Source organism: Dromiciops gliroides, chromosome 2 (genome assembly GCF_019393635.1).
Source record: "Dromiciops gliroides isolate mDroGli1 chromosome 2, mDroGli1.pri, whole genome shotgun sequence".
In the NCBI taxonomy this organism is placed as follows: domain Eukaryota; kingdom Metazoa; phylum Chordata; class Mammalia; order Microbiotheria; family Microbiotheriidae; genus Dromiciops; species Dromiciops gliroides.
Genome location: NC_057862.1, coordinates 188300014 through 188317903, shown reverse-complemented (window position 1 = coordinate 188317903; position 17890 = coordinate 188300014). Strand labels below are relative to the sequence as shown.

Genomic DNA, 17890 nt, shown 5'->3' with positions numbered 1-17890 from the left:
TGGGAGGGCCACATGTGGCCAAGACCAGATTAAAATGTAATTGGGAAATGTTTAACAGAATAAATGAAAATATAATAAAACATAGATAATATTAATCTGTGGTTTTCTAAGGCAATATGAGGCCTGCAAGGATCTGTTTCTATTTGAGTTTGACACCACTGGGCTATACATCTTAGCAGTTTGGTGCTATGTTGGTGCTCAAATCTAAACTGTGTGGCATATTTGCAAGTAATTTTCAAATTGACATTTTTAGTAGTTTTATCCTGCTATCTCCTTTTCACCTTTATCTCTTTACTATTCACTATTTCTCTGCTCCCCTGATTGTAACACTGTTATCAACACACTTCTCCTACAGCAGAAATTTACCTGGGGTGGAGGTGATATACTGGTCATCACTGAATAAGCCTAGAACTAGAGTTTCCAACCTTTTTTGGTTCTTTTATCCCTTGGTTTTCAAAACAGGGGCAGCTAGGTGGTACAGTGGATAGAGCACTGGCCTTGAAGTTGGGAGAACCTGAGTTCAGATCTTACCTCTGACACTTACTAGCTTTGTGACCCTGGGCAAGTCACTTAATCTTAATTTCCTTAAACATCCAGGGCCATCTCCAGTCATCCTAATGTATGTCTTGCCACTGGACCCAGATGGCTACAGAGGAGAGAGGTTAGTAACTTTGCACAACCCTCTCTTACTTAAATCCAATTCAGTGCAAATCATGATGTCATGGTCCTCTTCAAGAATGAAGGAAAAACAGCAAGACCTACCCATATCCTGTATTCAATATGAAAAGAAACAAATTCTAGAATTTACTATTCATATGCACATCAGAAGTAAGAGAGATTAATTTCAATAGATTACTATAATAATTTACCAAATACTCCCTACCTACCACATGCCAGGCTTTGTGCTAAGCACTTTACAATATTATCTCATCCTCACATCAACCCTGGGAGTTAAGCTTCCCATTTTGTAGTTGAGGATACTGAAGCAGACAGAGGTTGTTACTTCCCCAGGGTGACACAACTAGTAAGCGTCCAAGTTCAGATTTGAACTCAAGCCTTCCTAACTCCAGGTCTAGCGCTTGATCTACTGTACCACCGAGCTGTCTCATTATTATTTTTTTAAATTTGTCCTATGTCAAACTGGAATGGGAATGCTCAAAGTTCTCTACATGTAACAGATGCATGCCACTCACATGGTCTACCAGAATCCAAGGTGATGTCTCTACCATGATGAAGCACCAAAGTAAGATCTCAGTAGAGGTCCTCATTATAGAATAGCAGAATGATTCAAGAGAACACAGACCATCATCTCATAGCACGTTCAAAAGTGTTGCAGGATTATAATGTCAAAGATTTAGAGTTAGAAGGAACCTTAGATGCCAAGTCCACCCCACCAGACCAGAGCTCCATCCCTTGTGCTTCCTATCTGTGTACAGCCATCTGCATGTGGCTCAACAGCTTCCAGGATTGTAGAAAGACTCGTAGCTCAGTGTTTAGAAGACTACCTGTATTTTCAGTCTCCCCTTGACATCTTGTTCAGTTCTGTCAAAGACTACTTTGAGGGTAGTGAATACAATAGAGCTCTTCTAAGAACAATGTTTTTGAATGAATAAAATAAAATGCAAAGAAAATAAATAATATTAGAGTACAACTAGCAAAATATTTTTTGAAATTCATGGACTTGGGCAAATATGTAATACGATAGATAGAGCACTGGCCCTGGAGTCAGGAGGACCAGAGTTCAAATCCAGCCTCAGACACTTACTAGCTGTGTGACCCTGGGCAAGTCACTTGCCCCCTAGTGCCTCCAAAAAGACACACACACACACACACACACATCAGACTCTCTGATTGGGTCTATAGACCCAAACTAAGAACTCCTCTTTAAGCCCTTCCAGACATGAGGTCATTAACTTAAGTCAGTATCATATTTTTTAAATGGAGGAGAGAGAAAGAAGTTAGTGAAAGTTTGGCATAGCACATAGACTGTTGTACTTGCAGACAGGAAGACTTAGGTGTAAAATTTTGCCCTAGACATGCACCCCCTGTGAGATCCTATCTCAGTCTCCTTACTTGTAAAATGGGGATAAAGATAGCACCTACTTGCCTCAGACATTTCCTAGTTCTGTTACCTTGGGCAAGTCAATTAACTTCTCTTGTCCTCAGTTTCCTCATCTGTAAAATGAATGTGGGAGGGTGGATTTCATATCCTTGAAATGTCCTCCCAACTTTAAAACTATGAGCCTTTGTAAAGCAGTATGAAATTTTTGTTTGTTTGTTTGTTTTGGGTGAGGCAATTGGGGTTAAGTGACTTGCCCAGGGTCACACAGCTAGTAAGTGTTATGTGTCTGAGGCCGGATTTGAACTCAGGTCCTCCTGAATCCAGGGCCAGTGCTCTATCCACTGCACCACCTAGCTGCCCCAGTATGAAATTTTTAATGCGCTATATGTGTTGCATATTATTTTTAGGGCCATGGAGATTCAGTGGTAAAGCAAAGTTAAGGTGTTCAGGGAAATTAATTACGTCCAAGGGGCTATACAGAATTGGGGGACACCCTTTGGCACCAGGCAGAGAAAGTCCCACAGTCAATTCAACAGGAAGTCACACAGTATAAACCATAGACTAGAGGTGTGCACACCTTTTGGGCACACAAAACCACACTTATAATGGAGCATTTTAAGCAATGCCCCCTGTGCAGGAGGCAGCAACCAGCCAGCCCCCTGAGCACCGACTTTGGGGCTTTTCTCTTAGAAAGCCCGGGTTGCAGCAACTGGACATTGAAATGGGAGGAATGATACAGAGAGCTCACTGTAGCAGCCCTTTCTTGCAACGGATGAAAGCACGGCTGCTCCTCACACCCTGATGTAGGGTCAGGCCATGATGCAATTTGACAGGAAATGATTGATTCTGAGAAACATCTCTGCCATAGCTCTGACAGGTATTTATCATGCAGTACCCAAGGCCTTTGAGACTGCTCACTTACCATGAGCGTAATTTCTAGCTTAGCACCTGGCATCATTAAAGTGAAATAGGGAAAACTTATTTACTCTTACACACACACACACACACACACACACATATGTGATAGATTATATAGTGTTTTATTAATTCCTTTTGTTCTGACATTGGTTATTTCTCAATGAAGGCACCCTACACACACACACACACACACACACACACACACAAACATACTTCCTTGTAACAAAGAAAATCAACTAAGCAAAACCCACTTGCAATCTATATGACGGGGTATGCGACATTTCCACACTTATACTCCCCTACCTCTTTACCTATAGGAAGGAGGGTTATTTCTTCACCTATTTATAAATTTGGATCTGAAAGAGACTCTGAAGATCATATAGCTTGATCTCTCTTCTCTGGGACTGAGATTGGTTATTATAACTCATAGAGTCCAATCCCCTCACTTTATAGAAGAGAAAATTGAATGCCATGGAGGTTCCGGAACTTGCACAATGTTACACAAAAGTTCTTCCAGTTCAATTGTTTTCAGTTATTTCCAACTCCCTACAACCCCATTTGAGATTTTCTTGGCAGAGATACTGGAGTAGTCTGCCATTTCCTTCTCCAGCTCATTTTGCAGATTAAGAAACTAAGGCAAACAGGGTTAAGTGACTTGCCCAGGGTCACACAGCTAGGAAGTGTCTGAGGCCAGATTTGAACTCAGGAAGATGCGCCTTCCTGATTCTAGGTCTGGCACTCTATCTACTGTGCTGGCTAACTGCCCTTACACAAAAATACCAAGGATGAAAGGTGGGATTTGAACCCAGGTCCTCTAACTCCAGTCAATGCTCTTCCATTTAGCCACTTTTTGGCATTGTTTTCATTGATACCACTATAGCAATGGTGTATACCATTCTCCTGGTTCTATATACTTTACAGCAGTTCATACAACTCTTCCTCATGGTTCTCTGCATTCTTCATATTCATCGTTTATTACAGTATAATTAATTACATTTGCATATGTATTACATACGTATAATTATACATACACTAATTTTAAACATATAATTATATTTACATTCCTGTACTACAACTATATTTGTCCATTAGACAATCAGTAAAAGCCCTTTAGGTTTCCCATCTTTTCCTACCACATAAAGTGCTGCTGTATCCAATACGATGGTTGATATTGGGTTTTTCTCCCTTTGACTTCTCTTTGACCTGTGTCTTGTCATTCCCCATCAGAATGTAAGCTACTTCTGGGCAGGAACTATCTTTTCTTTCTGCATGTATTGATATTTCCAGACCTCAGAACAGTTCCTGAGATTAGTATGTGCTTCTTCTTCTTCTTGTTTGATCTACTTGGAGTATTTACTGAGTTGTGAGCTCATTGGGTCAAAGGCTGGGAATAGTTGTGGAACTTGTCACTACTAATTCAGAATTTTTTTCCAGAATAATGGTTAAAGCTGTTTGCTCTTATCATTTGGTACTCTCTTATGTTCTGCCCCTGCTCCTCTGGGATGGCTCACAGTTTGGGGATATGAGTTTGCCTCCGGATTCTCAGGTGGCCGTCCTCACAATGCAGGATGCAGGGATGCTGAACCCATTTGGAAACAATGTGGAAATCGTTGATGAAAACATAAGGTCAAATTATGACTCAGGTATTCTGGTTATTGGTGTTTAACTGTCTCATCAGAAAATAATAGCGAGCCTTGTTCCTAGAACTGTCTTTCAAGCTCCTTTTCAAAATTTCTCAAAGTTAGGATCTTGAAAATCAAGGAAGGTTACAAATTCTCATGTAAAAAGAGATACAGGGGGCAGCTAGGTGGCGCAGTGGATAAAGCACCAGCCCTGGATTCAGGAGGACCTGAGTTCAAATTTGGCCTCAGACACTTGACACTTACTAGCTGTGTGACCCTGGGCAAGTCACTTAACCCTCATTGCCTCAAAAAAAAAAAAAAGATACAGCATTGTTCCTCTCTTACAACAGGGTCAGGGTCAGTAGGTTATTCATTTGCATAGGCCAGAAAATGAATAAATGTTGGGTTTGTTTGTGTATGGGTTTTTTGTTTTGTTTTGTTTTGTTTTTAGTGAGGCAATTGGGGTTAAGTAACTTGCCCAGGCTCACACAGCTAGTAAGTGTTAAGTGTCTGCGGCTGGATTTGAACTCAGGTACTCCTGAGTACACCAGGGCTGGTGCTCTATCCACTGCGCCACCTAGCTCCCCCATGTGTGTTTTTTTTTAATTCAGTTCAACAAGCATTGATTAAGTGCTTACTGTGTTCAAGGCAGGATAGTTGGGTAGTGAGGTGTATAGAATGCCTGACCTGGAGTCAGGAAGAACTGAGTTCAAATATGGCCTCAGACAGTTACTAGCTGTGTGGCCCTGGGCAAGTCACTTAACCCTGTTTGCCTAGGAGATAGCCACATATCTCTGTTGATAGAGTACTGGGCCAAGAGTCAGGAAGATCTAAGTTTAAATCTGGCCTTAGACACTTACTAGCTGGGTGACCCTAGGCAAGTCACTTAACCCAAAACTTCCTAAACTATGGGTCAAGACCCCATATGGGGTCATGTAAATGAATGTGGGGATTGTGAAAAATTTGGCAACAGTAAAAGGCTATGCATACCTATTTTATGTATCTATATACCTGGGGTCATGTAAAAATCTCTCAGACAAAAAGGGGTCACAAGTGGAAAAAGTTTAAGAAGCCCTGACTTAACCCTGTTTATCTCATTTTCCTCATCTGTAAAATGAGCAAAGGAAAGGAAATGGCAAAGCACTCCAGTATCTTTGCCAAGAAATCCCCCCTAAAAAAGGGGGTCACAGAGTTGGACACAGCTGAAAACAACCAAACAGCAACAAATGTGCAAGGCTCTGTCCTTAAGGTATTGGAGTTATGAAGACAAATGAAATATTCTCTGTATTCTCTGTCTTTAAAGAGTTCACATCCTTTTGAGAGTGCAAAGGGGAAGTATGACAAGTGTACTGGGAAGTAAATACAGGGTAATTTCAGGAGTGCATTCCAGGCACAGGGAATAGACAGCCTGAGTAAAGATGGAAGATGTGTGATCGGGTTTTGGGCTGTAGCTAGTAGGCCCAGTTGGCTGACGTAGAGTGGGTGAAAAGAAGTCATGGGAAATAAGTGGAAATGTAGGTGGGAACCAGATTGTGGCAAGTTTTAAATGACAGACTAAGGATTTTTAAAAAAAATTTTTCATTTAGGAATTGGGAAGCTGCTAGAGATTTTTTGAGCAGGGTAGTATTAGGAAATAAGAGAGAAGATTTTAGAAATTCAGACCAGAGAGAGAACCAATTTCTGAGCATGTGTGAAACCAGGAGTCCAATTTGGATGTTAAAATATTTCTATAAATGAGGTTTTCTCCGCATTAGCCTGGAGGTACGCTCACACACGTGGGTACTTTCCTCTGTTTCTATCACTTCTTGTTAAATGAAAATGGATTTTAGAGCCCCAATTATAAATTTGGAAATTTATAATTGGTTAATCTGTTGGTTAATTATGAACTGTACAAGACTTGACTTTCTTTGTCAGGAAGTATGCAGGATATAGATGGATGTCTGTATTTATAATCAGGCAGCACTCTTGCTTGTATTATCTAGAATGACAAAGGCTTCAACTCAACTATCCACCCTTCTTTCCTAAGGCCAGAGGCCTACAAGAAATTGTTGATTGTTAGACTTATTGCTTTGTACCATAATTACTGTGAGATTTCTGTTATATCCAGTTTGAGGATTTGGGGGCCAATTCAATCCAACCAACATTTATTAAGTGCTTAACATATGCAAGGCACCGATAATACAAAAGCAATATATCGATGTAGATATCTAGACATATATGTATATGTGTATATAAATATAGTTTAAATATATAGACATGTGAACATATATGTGATAGTATATGATATATGACATGAATATATTGTATATAGATGTAAGTCTAGACCTATATAACACATATATAGACATATATGTGTATACAAATATAGCTTTGATATATAGACATGTGAACATATATGATATATGACATGACACAAATATATATAGACATAAGTCTAGACTTATGTAACACACATATATGTGCATATAAATATAAATACACATGTATTATGATATAGATATATGTGATCGTGTATTTGATATGTGACATAGATGTAGTCTATATAGATATATCTATATGTCTAGATACATAGATATACCTAGATATATATATATATGTGTGTGTGTACAATTGTGGGGTTTTTGGCAAAACAATTGGGGTTAAGTGACTTGCCCAGGATCACAAAGCTAGTAAATGTTAAGTGTCTGAGGCTGGATTTGAACTCAGGTTCTCCTGACTCCAGGACCATTACTTTATCCACTGTGCCACCTAGCTGCCCTGTATGTATACATTTTTAACTGGTTCTCACAACAACCTTGTGAATTAGATGCTATTATTATCCCCATTTTAGAGATGAGAAAACTGAGACTGAAAGAGATTAAATGACTTGCCCAGGGTAAGCATCTCAGTTAAGGTGTAAACTCAAATTTTCTTAACTCCAAGACCAGCATTCTATCCACTATATAACACCTACCTGCTTAATTAACCTCAATTCCATAAAAATGTAAAAGAGGAAAAGAAACACATATTTAATAAGCCCCTACTATGTATCAGGTGCTATACTTTGCACTTTATAAATATTATCTCATTTGATCCTCACAACAACTGTGGAAGGTAAGTGCTATTATTATCCTGATTTAATAGTTGAGGAAATGGAAGCAGACAGGTTAATTCATTTTCTCAGGGTCCCACAACTAATGAATGTCTGAGGCTGGATTTGAACTCAGGGATTTCTGACTCTAGGCCCAGTGCTGTAGCCATTTCCACTGGCTAGTTTTGCTGCCAATATGTAAATTATGCTTATATTATTAATATTTAATATGTTGTCTACATTCATCTCTGATTCAGTTTATGTCTTATGTACTCCCATTATATAACTTTCTTAGCAATATTGATAACATCTATCTAACTGGCCTTTTGCCGAGTCCATGGCATTTAAACAAAAATGCCTTGTATTCAGGGAGTTAATAACAACAGGTCACCTTTATGTAATGTACATTCAAGGTAGTTAGGTGGCTCAGTAGATAAAGCATAGGAGTCGGGAAGACCGAGTTCAAATCCACTCTCAGACATTTAGTAGCTGTGTAACCTTGGACAAGTCACTTTAACCTTTGATTGTCTCAGTTTCCTCAACTGTAAAATGAGGGTAATAATAGCATCTAGACTCCCAGGGTTTTTGTGAGGATCAAAGGAGATAATATTTATAAAGTATTTGGCCCAGTACCTGTCACATAGTAGGTGATATTTAAATACTAGCTATTATTCTTGGTGCAGCTGTTTGCAAAATGCTTTACTCACATCGAATCCATGAGATCAGTGGAATGAGGATCTTGACCATTTTACACAAATAGAAGCTGAGACTCAGAAAAATTAAGTGATTTGTCCCCAGTTAAACCCAAAGTATTAGAGATACAATCCAGCAATTCTTCTGAAATGTTTGTTGCTAATGCTGTTGAGTGGGGAGACAACTGGAATTTTATTTCTGAATTTGGTCCCCAAGTTGTTCAGAGCTTTTTCTCCTCCCCTAACAAATGGGTTTGATAAGCCATTCAAATCCCTATGGAAAGGGTTCCTAATGAGATGGCATAACTAATATCAGATATTAACAAGTCTGCAGGATACAGATGGATGTCTGTTGTGTTCTATAGTTTTATTCCTTGCAAGCCAAGGCAGCATGCCTTCTCCATCATATATACCTTCAGGCAATACTCAGGGTTGTTGGGGTTTTTTTAGAGGGATGTGTCACATTCAATGAGCTTGTGTTCCATCTGAGTTACTAAGTGCCCTTCTAAATGGGGTACGGGGGAAGGGTTCGGGGAGGAGAGAACCAGCCATATATGCATCTGTTGTTTGTACATTTCTAGACTGAGTTTCACATCAAAAGGTAAAGATATATTGTGGAAGTCAGGACACCTGCAAACAGTGAGCCTACTTTCATTTTTACCTTTTGTTTTTAGTTTCATTTGTAAAGTACATTTTGTTTGCCTTCCATAAGGGAGTAATTCTTTTTTAAAAAAATCAAAATCAAAAAGGAATATGGTACTCAAGGAAGCAGCCAAATATAGTGAATCTCTAGAGAACTGACCTCCAGTCAGGAAGACCAACTCTTAGAAATACTGATTGGATGACTGATCACTTAACCTCTCAATGACCTCAGGCAACTCTCTAAGTCTCTAGTTTCCAGAGCAGATGCAAATCTACTTTGGTAGAGGAAATGTCTTCACTGGGAGCTCCCTGCATCAATGAAATCAGAGGTTTGGTCAAAAAATAGTTCTGAAGTTAGCACTGATGCTTCCATTCCCAATGAGGAGAGCAGTCTTCTCGAGATGCTATTCTGTACTAAAAAGGAGTGGTCTTTTTTTTTTAAACAACCTGGCACGACTCCTTCAAATATGGCACATAACCTTGAATGTTGCTTGGCAACAGAAATTATGTTAATGAGGAATTAATGCCATTACAAGAAGAGTAGTGTTGTGAAGCCTCTTCAAAAAGCTTAGTGCTAATTGAATTAAGGAGAACTGATTTTAGTTGTGGTAGTAAATGGGAAAAGGCTAAAGCTTGCCCAAGATTCTTTGTGGGAACCTTTCACCTTTAAATATGGAAAATTTCAGATGGGTATTTGTGGGAAGAGGGGAGGGAGACAAGCATTTCTTTCAGAAAACCCTTTATATTGGCCTGTATCTAATAGGATTCATATTTCTTATCTTTTCAATGGGTAAGGGAGGGGATGTAGGGAAGGAGAGAATTTGGAAATGAAAATAAATAAATTTAAATAAATAAATAAATAAATAGATTGATTAGCTTATAGTATCAAACCCATTTTTTGGCTTAATAGCATTTTCCAATTCCATGTAAAGATAGTTTTCAGCATTCATTTTTTAAAATTATAAAAGTATTTTATTATTTTCTAGTTACATGTAGAGATAGTTTTCAGTATTTGTTTCTGTAAGATTTCCAGTTCCAAATTTTTCTCCCTCCTTCCCCTCCCCCGCCAAGACAGCAAGCAATCTGATATAGCTTATGTATGTACAATCACATTAAACACATTTCTGCATTAGTCATGCTGTGAAAGAAGAATCAGAACACAAGGGAAAAACCTCAAAAAAGAAAAACAAAAAAATTAGAAACAGTATGGTTCAATCTGCATCTAGATTCCACAGTTCTTTTTTTCTGGATTTGGAGAGCATTTTCCATCATGTGTCCTTTGGAATTATCTTGGACCATTGTATTGCTGAGAAGAATCAAGTCTAACACAGTTGATCAACACACAATGTCTCAACATCCATTTTTATAAAATTTTGAACTCCAAATTTTTCTTCCTCCCTTCCTTCCCTCCCACTCCCTAAGACATCAAGCAATCAGATAGAGGTTATACATTTACAATCATGTTAAACATATTTCTGCATTAGTCATGTTGTGAAAGAAGAATCAGAATAAAAGGGGAAAACCATGAGAAAGATAAAAAAAGTGAAAATAGTATGCTTTGATCTGCATTCAGACTCCATAGTTCTTTCTCTCAATGGGGAGAACATTTTGCATTATGAGTCCTTTGGAACTGTCTTGGATCACTGTATTGCTGAGAAAAACTAAGTCCATCATAGTTGATCATCACACAGTGTTGCTGTTACTGTGTACAATGTTCTCCTGCAAACCCATTTTCTTTACTAACTCTCTGGACATTATTTCCATGGAAGCTGTTAGAGCAACCAACCAAGAAAGGCATATTGGGAGACCTTTAGAATGTCACAGTTTAGTCCACCTAGGATTCCTAGATGGAAAAGTCTGGGGCATGGCAGGCAGTGAAAAGAAGGAGCTCTGTGGTCTAGGAGGGCACCTTCCAAAATGGGACTAGAAGTCCTAGAGATGAAAAGATGCTGTTAGGTTGGGGCTGAAGTAGAACAGAAATCAGTGTGTAAGATGGAGGTAGAGAGTCAGGGAGTAGAGACTACAAGAAATTTATTTTTTAAATGATTTTTAACTCACTTTTAAATTTAAAAATAAATATATACCATATAGCACTTTTGTTCATTTGTGGGGGGTTTTGTTTTGTTGTTTTTGTTGGGTTTTTTTGTTTTTGCTGAGGCAATTGGGGTTAAGTGATTTGCCCAGGGTCACACAACTAGTTAGTGTTAAGTGTCTGAGGCTGGATTTGAACTTAGGTCCTCCTGAAGCCAGGGCCAGTGCTCTATCCACTGTGCCACCTAGCTGCCCCCCATATAGCACTTTTAAAAGGTGTGAAAGTTTGAGGGGGGTGGTGAATTGTTACAAAACTGAGAGAACAACAATAACATGGTAGAGTGGAAAGAACCCTGTCTTTAGAGTCAGAAGATCTGGGTTCAAATTCTAGTTCTGATGCTTACTACCTGTGTGGCCTTGGGCAAGTCATTAACATTCCTCAGGCCTCAATTTCTTCATCTGTAAAATAGGAAAGTTAGACTACATGGTCTGTGAGGTCCTTTCTAGAACTATGAGTCTGTGAACCCAAGAGGATTCTATTCAACAACTGTGTACTAAGCTAAGCTAGTCCTTGCTCCCTAGGAACTTATATTCTACTAAAACTCTTCTTAACAGGTGTTTCATCAAGGAAACGTACCGTTTCTTGAGGAAACAAAGCGGGAAATTGTAATGATTGGAATGACGCCACCTGCTGGAGACTTACTGTAGAAGAGTTCCGCCCATGAAGCGAAGGTCTTTGAGGGCAAGACCAGGAGTCTTTTCTTTGGCATCAGGAAGTGACTCGGGCTAGTGGGAGGAAGAAGGAAGAGACTAGCGCTCTGTCTGGCTCTCTTTCCTTTGGACTCTGGTGGAGAGCGGAGCTAGAAATGTGCTCTTCCTTTAATAGATAGGAATCTAGGCCTTTCTCTCTCTTTACCAAATTCTTATTCTCCTTAATAAATGCTTAAAAGTCTAACTCTTGCTAAAGCTTATAATTTATTGGTGACCACTCATTAGATATTTTAGACAGTTTAGCTAGAATTTTAGCCCTTAACACAGGGGGGAAAAAATCAGGCAATGACTATTGTTTACAGTCAGAGATAAGAGGAAAAAGAGATCGGGGTGAACATCAAAATGGAAACTGATTTATAGTCAGAGAAATAATAAAGATAGTCACTAAAAAAAGGAAATTAGAAAATTATTGGAATAAAGCAGAGGCAGATCAGATCAGAAATGTTCTGTGCTGGGAGGGGAAGGAATCAATTTAATTATATGATTAGTTACTGCTAACTAAATTAGCAATGACTAATTGATCCAAGATAGCTAGTGTGGTTATGTAATAGCATCAGAAAGTATGTAGTTACAGCTCTACTAATCTATTCATTCATATGCACTAGCTAATTAGGTACAAAAATTGCTAGGTGGGCAACATGTTGAAGTGAGGGAGGATGCGGTCTTTATATATTGCATGCTGAGGTCTAAGAGATAAAGCAACTAATAGGATGTTTAACCCTTCCTCAACATTATCTGATTACTCACCTACCCACCACTGCTATTTCTTAGGTTATTATATGGACCAAGGAAAAATCGGTTTTGCCTTTCATGAGCTTTCAGCTTACAGGCTTTAGAGCCGAAAGGAACCTTAAAAATCACTGCCTCCAACCCCTTTATTCTCTGTGTGAGGAGGCTCAGGCGAAGAAAGGTAGTGATTTGCCCAAGAAGGCACAGCTAGAAATTGGTGGAGGTGGGATTTGAACCCATGTCCTCTGATTGTAAATCTATTGCCCTTTCTACTACACTGGGATGCCAGTCTAAGATTTATCTATGTAATACTAAATATCAGTTTGATTGATGACTGAATGTTTTAGTTGTTTTGATGAAACATGATCAATGGTCAATGACAACCTCTCAGCAAACTTCTCCATCATTAAAAAGGTCAGGTTTTCTTTCTGCTTCAGAGAACTGACTGTATGTAAACCAGGTAAAGTGATATCATATATATATATATATACACATACATACACACACATACATACATATATTTATATACATACATACACATATATGTATATGTGTATATGTATGTATACACATATATGTATATATGTGTACACATATATCTAAGAGAACAAGGATAACACTGATTTTATACAGAAATGATTAAATTATTCTCTACTATATAAGGGTAAATCACAATATAACTGACTTGATGACTGAAGTTTCCTATAATAATATTTTGTGGACACAAATAATAACAATAGAAAAAAATATATATATAGTTAAAAAACACAACAACATACCAGTATCCATTGGTGTCAGGTAATCAGGAAGGATAAGAAGCTAGATTAAGCTAGTGTAGAAAGAGTCATTCTACACAACAAAATAGGTCTGGACAGGGATTTGGGCACTGGATCTTCAATGGATTCCTAAATAAAATGGTGTAATCTTGGCACAGTGACATGAGAAGGCTCAAGGTTGATTCCCATGGGCCAAGGCCAAAGCTATTATAGTTCATGTCGTTGTTGTTTGTCTTTCATTCTTGAAGAGAACTGTGACATCAGGGTGATGTTGTGACTTACACTGAATCGGAATTAATTGAGGGAGGGATGTACAAGGTCACCAACCTCACTCTCCTCCAGAGCCATCTGGGTTCAGTGGCAAGATATGTATCAGGACGACTGGAGATGGCCTCGAATGTTTTAAGGCAATTGGGGTTAAGTGACTTGCCCAGGGTCACAGTTAGTAAGTGTCTGAGATGAGATTTGAATTCAGGTCATCTTGACTCCAGGGCCAATGCTCTATCTACTGCACCACCTAGCTGTCCTATAGTTCATGCAGGAGTCCTCAAGGAGAAGAAATACTGCCAGGATAGTTTGGGGGTAAGAAGGAAATAGAGATAAGAAATAAAGACTAAAAGGAATATATAGTGAAGGAGAAGACCAGAAAGTGGAATCCATCAAAGTCAACTTGGAAAGAGAAAGGAGAAACAAGGGCCTGGGAATATGTGCTAAGTGCCCCATTGTTAGGCAGTATTCATTTCAAGGAGGAATCAGGCAAGAGATACTGTTATTATTGTTGTTTTGTCCATTTCTACCACACTAATGTACTTGAGCCACCATTTTGGTTATGTGTCTTCCGACGAGTCTAGATTAAGAAAAAAAATGGAAAGAGAAGGTCCCTATTGTTCTTATATCTGGCATTGTCTTGTTTTGTTGTTTTTTTTGGTTTTTTTTGCGGGGCAATGGGGGTTAAGTGACTTGCCCAGGGTCACACAGCTAGTAAGTATCAAGTGTCTGAGGTCAGATTTGAACTCAGGTACTCCTGAATCCAGGGCCGGTGCTTTATCCACTGCGCCACCTAGCTGCCCCCTCTGGCATTGTCTTATAGTACTGTCCTAATAACTAATGTAATATATATTATTTTATCTGATCCTCACAACAGTCCTCTAAGGTGGGTAGGAGTATATATTAAAATGTAAATCACCTTCTACATAGCAACCTTAAATTTAATTATTATAATTTTAGTTCATGTTTTACTCATTTATTATTCATTGCTAATAATACTAGGGTTCTCTTCCCCATGTTCCTAAGAGCTCTGTGTTCCAGAATGATCTCATCTGGGGGAGGGGGAGTGTCTATATCCTGCCACAGGTAATATCTGTAATGGAAAAAAATTCTGGGTTTGGAGTCAGAAAACTTGAATTCATCTCCCAGCTCTGTCATCCACTACCTATGTGATCTTGGGCAAATTCCTAACATTTCTAGGCTTCAGTTTTATTGGACTAGGTGACCTTAAGATCGGTTGCCTGCTAACTCAATGTCTTCTGAGATCTTCTGATCTCGGGATTCTTTAATTCCAGATGCAAGGGAAGCCAGCCAGCTATTTAGAGGGTAAGACAAAGTGTCACTTCAAGGCTGATCTCTGACATGGCTCAGTCTGTCTGCTTCCAGGAAGAGAGCTGTGTCATACCACACACCCACATGCTGGCCCTTCTGCTGTTCTTTCTGTTTGTTTGTTAGTTGCCACGCAGATTTGAGCTCTGGTCCCACTGTGACTCACTCTGAGGATCCCTTTTCAATGCCCCCCAAAACAATTCTTCCCTCCACCCCTGAAAAACCCTGTTTTGCCCTGCTTCCAACAATCGCCAGTGTCAGAGGCTTCTGTTAACCTCAGGCATGTGGCACTTTATGGTGACAGTGGTTGTCTGTTGTATTTACTGGGCTACTTTTGGATTTTCCTGTACATCTTAAGAAAAAAAAAGTCAACAAATGAAGAAAATACTTTAAAATTCAAACTCATCTTTGCATTACAGGGTGGCCAAAACTCAGGATTTTCAATAAGGGACACTCTAAGGGAGTCAGGTTAGGTTGTTGGTTTGTTGGTTTGTTGGTTTTGTTCGCGTTGATAAAGATTGTTTAGGAGGCTCATCGGGGTTGGGGACGGTGGCAGCAGACAGTGAAGGTCAGCAGCTGTGGCAGATTCTACAGTTGGGATTTCAATTATGGCAGGTCCAGAATCTGACAGTATCAATTCACTGGTTTTAAGAAATACTTCAATTCATACACCCTTAATGGCAGAAAGAATTATGTGCTGTCCACTTATGGAGGAATCCCGTTGCTCATACTTTACTTCAAGGCAAGGTCTAAAAAAACTCCAGCTGTGAAAGCAACATAAATGGAGTACAGTATACGTGTGTGTTTATGGATATGTCTACTTTGCCCATCATCAAGTTCCCTGGCTGAAAGGCCTGCTGTCAACTTACAATGTGATCCATAGTTCTTGAAATAAAGCATGAACTCAGAAAAGAAAAAAAAAAAGATCGTCTAGGGCCATGTAGGGCAGAAAGAAGGTAGAATAGAGATGGAGTTACTCATTTACTCATATGTGCTCAGGTGGGCATGAATGGTTGAACTAACTTACCTGTAATTTCCTCTGTCTGGTGACACAACAGCGAAATAATACTTAACATGTTGATTGTTGGGATTTTTTTAATCAGTGGTGGAATAGCGGAACAATGTTATAGTTTAAAGATTCTCAGAAAACTTAACTTCTATCTTGCTAGTTAGAGGTCCATTTTAATACCTCTACTGGTGTGGAAATGCAGATGGGAATTTGAGAATGTAATTTCCCCTTATCAATAAGATCTCAGGTTTAGTAGATGAGAGGAATGTATCATGTAATTTTTCATTGGCCTTTGGCTAAGACTCTTACAATAGTAGCAGGCAATAGTGATCTGGTAAGCTTTTTTATTTTTCAGTTGTGTCTGACTCTTTGTGACCCCATCTGGGATTTTCTTGGCAAAGATACTGGAGTGTTTTGCTATTTCCCACTCATTTTAAGATGAAGAAACTGAAGCAAACAAGATTAAGTGACTTGCCCAGGGTCACACAGCTAATAAGAGTCTGAGGCTGGATTTGAACTCATGAAGATGAGTCTTCCTGACTCCAAGCCCAGTATTCTATCCATTGTGCCACCTGGCTGTTCCTAGAAAGCTTAGGATCCCAGAGACCTAATTTCCCATACTTCTTTGCCTCTAACATGTATTTGTGAAGAAGTCATTTTATCTTGCTGAGTCCTGATTTTATCATCTGGAAGTTAAGATATTGAAATAAATGATTTCTAAGGTCCCTTCTAGCTTATTACAAGTCTATGAACTTGGGAACAAGATGAAGAAATGTGGCAATGACAATATATGTAAGACATAAAAAGCTAAAATGGAGCAAGAGAGGGGGAGAGGATGGTAGCCAGTACAGAAGCATGATGGAGAATTCCATTTGGCAGCCTGGTGTGAAATGACAAGATGGGTAGCCTGAATCTTTCCTTAAATGGAGGTTCTAAGAGGAGCCATCCAATCAGAGGGAGAGGCCAAAAGTCTTGGGGCATTTACAAAGTGTCAATTCCAAGGGCGAAGTGATTTTCTAGGATGAAGTTTCTGGGGTATCTTACATGTGTATAAAGTGGCATCCGGATGTCCTATGAGGCCAGTTTTTGTCCTGTTCAGCCCCTTGTCATTGACTTGGATAAGACATAGACAACATGACCTCTACGTTTACAAGTAATAAAAAGCTGGAAACATGATAATAGATTTAGAAGAGGCCTTAAAAGTCATATAGACCAACCCCTCATTTTATTGTTTAGGAAATCAAGGTCCAGAATTAAGTGGTGAGGGCTGTTATTTGGCCCTCTGGTCCTAAATCCATAAATCTTTCCTTTTGCCATACTGGATAGGAAATACACTAAAAGTTATATTCCAAATTGCTAAGCTTGAATAGTGGACTAAAACAATATAATTTAACTGGAAATAATGCATAGCATTTGTTTCATTGGATTCAACCTTTACCGAGTTCCTAAAAATGTAAGCCTCTACAACAGACATTGTGAAAGGTACAAAAATAAGTGTGGCAGGGTCCCCGGCCTCAAGGAGGCAAGAGATATACACATAATTATACTTTAATGTCTACCAATACTAATAATTAATGTAGCAGACTTGTGGACATGCTAGTTATTTAGTTAGTAGTATTACTACATTTAGAACAACACATTTATAATACCATACGAGCATTCAGTATCTTTATTTACAACAACAAAATATTTTTATGGGTCAGAGGAGGGAGAACTTTTTTTTTTTAATCAGCTACATAAGTACTGGATGATGGTGACCTAGCTTTACCCTAATTAATGTGGGGAAGGGGTGTGTGGAAAGATCTAGAATATTAAGCTACAAGTTCTTTGCAAGCCAACAGTATGACCTGGATGCCCCCTCTACAACTTCCCCCCAAAAAAGACTAATGCTCTCTTAAGATGCATTAATGGAAATATGGTATATGATATGGATGAAGCAACTAATAGTTCCATTGTTCTATGATAATACCAT

The 17890-nt window shown here is 38.9% G+C and overlaps 1 protein-coding gene and 1 pseudogene across 1 annotated transcript in view; both read left to right on the top strand.

Moving 5' to 3' along the window:
* RASGRP1 (RAS guanyl releasing protein 1) overlaps positions 1-17890 on the top strand; it is a 118740-nt gene that overhangs the window by 20274 nt on the left and 80576 nt on the right.
* Positions 15518-15690, top strand: LOC122743213 (annotated as a pseudogene).